The sequence below is a fragment of the Mercenaria mercenaria genome, unplaced genomic scaffold (assembly GCF_021730395.1).
Source record: "Mercenaria mercenaria strain notata unplaced genomic scaffold, MADL_Memer_1 contig_2854, whole genome shotgun sequence".
Lineage (NCBI taxonomy): Eukaryota > Metazoa > Mollusca > Bivalvia > Venerida > Veneridae > Mercenaria > Mercenaria mercenaria.
Window position 1 is genome coordinate 44,030 of NW_026460939.1, and position 6,071 is coordinate 50,100.

Consider the following 6,071-nt stretch of genomic DNA (forward strand, 5'->3'; position numbering starts at 1 on the left):
CTATTTATAGTAACGTAAAAGGGAAGTAATTAAAAAGAAAATTGTTTAAGTGAACAAAAGAAGGATCTGCCAAATAAATCTGTTGACATAAATGAAATTTCAGATCAGTATCTTCATCAGTTACGGAGATATACCCATTTTAATTTGAAACAAGAGCTCGTTGAACATGAAATGCCCCCCTTGATGCATTCAGTAATTGCACAAGGAACAGAAATTATATGCTCACTGTAAACAAAAGTTCTACCATTCTGGTTTAATCTGACCTTGACCTTTTACCTATTAGGCCATACCAAATTGATTTGTCGTTCGTCGGAACTACCGCATCAATGATTTCATTCCCGAGAAAAAGAAAAAAAAATTCACCCGCTCGCACGTACATAAAAATCGCCGAAAAAAAAAAAAAAATTCTGATCACGCGGTCCGGAATGATAACGGTAAACAGGTTTTATCGCTGTTTTAATGCGTCAAAGTGATATTGATCGGAATCCATGCGTTCGTAATGGTAACATGTAGCTGATGACACAAACTCAAAAAGTCAGGAATTATGGTGTTGTTCATCATTTGTTTTAAATCTGGAGTGTCTGTGCTAGTGCCACACATGGCCTTCGATGTGCCGGTAGGTGATGAAGTAGGCACGTTCTACGATTGTTCAAATTATACAGTGAAAAGAACAAAGCCCGACTTGTAAGACGTGCAGGGTCACAGGGATTCAAATTGAAAATATTTGGATTAAACATAGAAATATTGTTCAGATAAAGTTTTCAAACCATTTGTTTTCAGTTGTTTAGTTAAATATTTTAGATCTAGAGCCAAAGCCAGTGCTTTCTTGAAAAAAAAGTTTGTTCACAGATCCTGACTGATCCATCACATTAATTGTCTCAGGCCCAAATCGTTTTGAACGTAACTTCTTTAGTACGGCAGTCAGATATTCTATCAAAATGCATATATTCATTTTTAAAAAATGTTTAGCTTTTCAAATAAGTTGTGTAGATATAAAAAATAATTTCTGTCGTATTGTAACCCCAATTTTCCCTGTTTGTATATTAATTGGCTATGAATTGATTGAAAGAAAGAATCTGAAAAAACAGACCTTCCCAACTCAAAATTTCTTGATCAATCAAAGCACAACAAATAACACTTTTAAAGAGTGACCATATTGGGATCATTTTTTGTCCGTCTGTTATCATTTTTGACTGAAATGAACCTCTACCACAAAAACTTAAGCTAACCTTATCTGTTAAGAAATTATTCCAATGGATTCGAGCAATGCTGAAGCATTTGTGTGCCCAACTCCGTTTGGTCTCACTGGTCAAGTGATTTATTACTTTCCCCTCACCTCTACCGTTTGGAGTTTCACTAGGGGCACAAAGTTGCTCATGTGTCGAAGCCATCTAACTGGGTTTCAGAAGATATGTTATTCCACTTGGGTGCCTGTTTTGTCTTAAATATTCCTCATCCTCGCCGTTAAATGGGCACGCCTTCAGATTAATGTAGAACAATCAAAATTAAAAATAAGACACTCATCCCTCAGTAATTATAAATACAAAATAAAAACAAAGTGATTCAGTGAGTTTTAGCAAGAATTTATTTGCAAAACCATTCATGTAGTCTTTAAAACATACAGAAAAGCTATCTACTGTCTTAGTCACACTGTAAATGTTTAAGTTCTGTGTTATTCTTAAAGAAATGTTAACTTCATGTACATGTATAGTCATAACTGCAAAAAAAAAAAAAAAAAAAATACCCGCCCGCTCCATGTAAAAGCTACCCGCCTCTGAAAAAATCAAAACTGAGAAAAAAAAAAAAAAAAAAAAATTTCGCTCGCCCGCTCCCATTTTTTTTGAAAATTTTCCGAAGAACTATTAATCAATTTGGTATGGCCTTAACCTAACAAGAGATTACAGAGTGATCTTGGTGCCATCCACTGAGCCATTTTTGACTGTTCCAAATTTCAAGACTTCTTCAAGGTCAAAATCAAGGTCAAATTTCATTTCGGTACAAAACAATGTGTATGTGGTCCAAATTTGAAAGCTGTGGCTTGAGAAATGTGGAAGTAGGTCACTAGGTCAATCTCAAGATCAAAGTTCATTTCGGTACACAAAACTATGCATGTGGTTCAAATTTGAAGGCTGTAGCTTGAGAAATGTGAAAGTAGGTCATTGGGTCAAAATCAAGGACAAATTTTATTTCGGAACACAAAACTATGCAAGTGGTCCAAATTTGAAGCCTGTACCTTCAGAAATGTGAAAGTAGGTCACTAAGTCAATCTCAAGATCAAAGTTCATTTCGGTACACAAAACTATGCATGTGCTTCAAATTTAAAGGCTGTAGATTGAGAAATGTGAAAGTAGGTCACTAGGTCAAAATCAAGGTCAAATTTTATTCTGGAACAAAAAACTATGCATGTGGTCCAAATTTGAAGCCTGTACCTTCAAAAATGTGAAAGTAGGTCACTAGGTCAATAACAAGGTCAAAGTTTTTTTTGGTACACAAACCTATGCATGTGGTCCAAATTTGAAGGCTGTAGCTATAGAAATGTGAAAGTAGGTCACTAGGTCAAGATCAAGGTCAACTCATGTCAAAGTTCATCTTGCCACTCAAAACTACACATGTGGTCCAAACTTGAATGATGTAAGTTATTTACATGAAGATTCTAAGTTTTCCCCTATCTAAGTCTATATGAACCATATGACCCCTGGGGCGGGGCTATATTTGACCCTAGAGGGATAATTTAAACAAACTTGGTAGAGAACCACTAAATGATGCTACCGTACATAACAAAATCAAAGCCACAGTCTTTGTGGTTTGGACAAGAAGATTTTCAAAGTATTTCCCTATATAAGTTTATGTAAACCATGTGACCCCCAGGGCAGAGCCATATTTGAGCCTAGGGGAATAATTTGAACAATCTTAGTAGAGGACCACTTTATGATGTCATATACAAAATATCAAAGCCCTAGGCACTGTGGTTTTGGACAAGAGGTTTTTCAAAGTTTTTTCCTATATAAGTCTATATAAACCATGTGACCCCCAGGGTGGGGCCATATTTGATCCCAGGGAAATAATCTGAACAATCTTGGCAGAGGACCATTAGATTATGCTACATACCAAATATCAAAGCCCTAGGCCCTATGGTTTTGGACAAGAAGATCAGAAACCATTTAACTGTTACTGGCCAATGTGACCTTGACCTTTGACCTAATGACCTCAAAATTAATAGGGGTCATCTGCTGGTCATGGCCAACCTAACTATCATTTTTCCTAACATTAGGCCGAAGTGTTCTTGAGTTATTGCCTGGAAACCATTTTACTGTTCCTGGTCACTGTGACCTTGAACTTTGACGTACTGACCTCAAAATCAATAGGGGCCATCTGCTGGTCATGATCAACCTCCCTATCAACTTTCGTGACCCTAGGCCTAAGCGTTCTTGAGTTATCATCCGGAAACCGTTTTACTGTTCATGGTCACTGTGACCTTGACCTTTAACATACTGATCTCAAAATCAATAGAGGTCATCTGCTGGCCATTACCAACCCCCCCCTATCAACTTTCATGATCCTAGGCCCAAGCGATCTTGAGTTATCATCCGGAAACGGATTGGTCTACATTCCGACCGACCGACCAACATCTGCAAAACAATATACCCCTCCTTCTTCGAAGGGGGGCATAATAAAGGGAGGTAATATGACATAAAATCAGTCCATAGTTATCTACCCTGATTGGCTCAGTCCAACTAATGACAATAATGAAATTTCAAATAAGTCCTATAAGTACTTACTGATATAAATCCATTTTGACTACAATCAGGGGAGGTATAAAACAAGAGCTCGTCGAACACGAAATGCCCCCCTTGATGCATTTAGTAATTGCACAAGGAACAGAAATTATATGCTCACTGTAAACAAAAGTACTACCATTCTGGTTTAATCTGACCTTGACCTTTAACCTATTAACCTAACAAGAGATTACAGATTGATCTTGGCGCCAGCCACTGAGCCATTTTTGAATGTTCCAAATTTCAAGACTAGCTCAAGGTCAAAATCAAGGTCAAATTTCATTTAGGTACAAAACAATGTGCATGTGGTCCAAATTTGAAAGCGGTGGCTTGAGAAATGTGAAAGCAGGTCACTAGATCAATTTCAAGGTAAAGTTCATTTCGGTAAACAGAACTATGCATATGCTTCAAATTTGGAGGCTGTAGCTTGAGAAATGTGAAAGTAGGTAATAGATAAAAATCAATGTGAAATTTCAATTCAGAACACAAAAATATGCAGGCAGTCCAAATTTGAAGCCTGTACCTTCAAAAATGTGAAAGTAGGTCACTAGGTCAATCTTAAGATCAAAGTTCATTTCGGTACATAAAACTATGCATGTGGTTCAAATTTGAAGGCTGTAGCTTGAGAAATGTGAAAGTAGGTCACTAGGTCAAAATCAAGGTCAAATTTTATTTCGGAACACAAAACTATGCAAGTGGTCCAAATTTGAAGCCTGTACCTTCAGAAATGTGAAAGTAGGTCACTAGGTCAATCTCAAGATCAAAGTTCATTTCAGTACACAAAAGTACGCTTGTGGTTCAAATTTGAAGGCTGTAGCTTGAGAAATGTGAAACTAGGTCACTAGGTCAAAATCAAGGTCAAATTTTATTTTGGAACAAAAAACTATGCATGTGGTCCAAATTTGAAACCTGTACCTTCAAAAATGTGAAAGTAGGTCACTAGGTCAATAACAAGGTCAAAGTTTTTTCAGTATACAAACCTATGCATGTGGTCCAAATTTGAAGGCTGTAGGTACAAAAATGTGAAAGTAGGTCACTAGGTCAAGATCAAGGTCAACTCATGTCAAGGTTCATCTTGCCACTCAAAACTATACATGTGGTCCATGTGGTCCAAATTTGAATGATGTAAGTTATGGACATGAAGATTCTAAGTTTTTCCCTATATAAGTCTATATGAACCATTTGACCTCTGAGGCAGGGCCATATTTGACCCGAGAGGGATAACTTGAACAAACTTGGTAGAGAACCACTAAATGATGCTACATTACAAAATACCAAAGCCATAGACTTTGCAGTTTGGACAAGAAGATTTTCAAAGTTTTTCCCTATATAAGTATATGTAAACCATGTGACCCCCAGGGCGGAGCCATATTTGACCCTAGGGGAATAATTTGAATAATCTTAGTAGAGGATCGCTAGATGATGTCATATACAAAATATCAAAGCCCTAGGCCCTGTGGTTTTGGACAAGAGGTTTTTCAAAGTTTGTTCCTATATAAGTCTATATAAACTATGTGACCCTAGGGGTGGGGCCATATTTGACCCCAGGGAAATAATCTGAACAATCTTGGTAGAGGACCACTAGATTTTGCTACATACCAAATATCAAAGCCCTAGACCCTATGGTTTTGGACAAGAAGATCAGAAACCATTTAACTGTTCCTGGCCAATGTGACCTTGACCTTTGACCTAATGACCTCAAAATCAATAGGGGTCATCTGCTGGTCATGGCCAACCTAACTATCAATTTTCCTGACACTAGGCCCAAGCGTTCTTGAGTTATTGCCTGGAAACCATTTTACTGTTCCTGGTCACTGTGACCTTGACCTTTGACATACTGACCTCAAAATCAATAGGGGTCACCTGCTGGTCATGACCAACCTCCCTATCAACTTTCGTGACCCTAGGCCTAAGCGTTCTTGAGTTATCATCCGGAAACTGTTTTACTGTTCAGGGTCACTGTGACCTTGACCTTTAACATACTGACCTCAAAATCAATAGGGGTCATCTGCTGGTCATTACCAACCTCCCTATCAACTTTCATGATCCTAGGCCCAAGTGTTCTTGAGTAATCATCCGGAAACCGTTTTACTATTCAGGGTCACTGTGACCTTGACCTTTGACATACAGACCTCAAAATCAATAGAGGTCATCTACTGGTGATGACCAACCTCCCTATCAATTTTCATGATCCTAGGCCCAAGCGTTCTTGAGTTATCATCCGGAAACGGATAGGTCTACATTCCGACCGACCGACAGACCGACCGACCGACATCTGCAAAACAATATACCCCT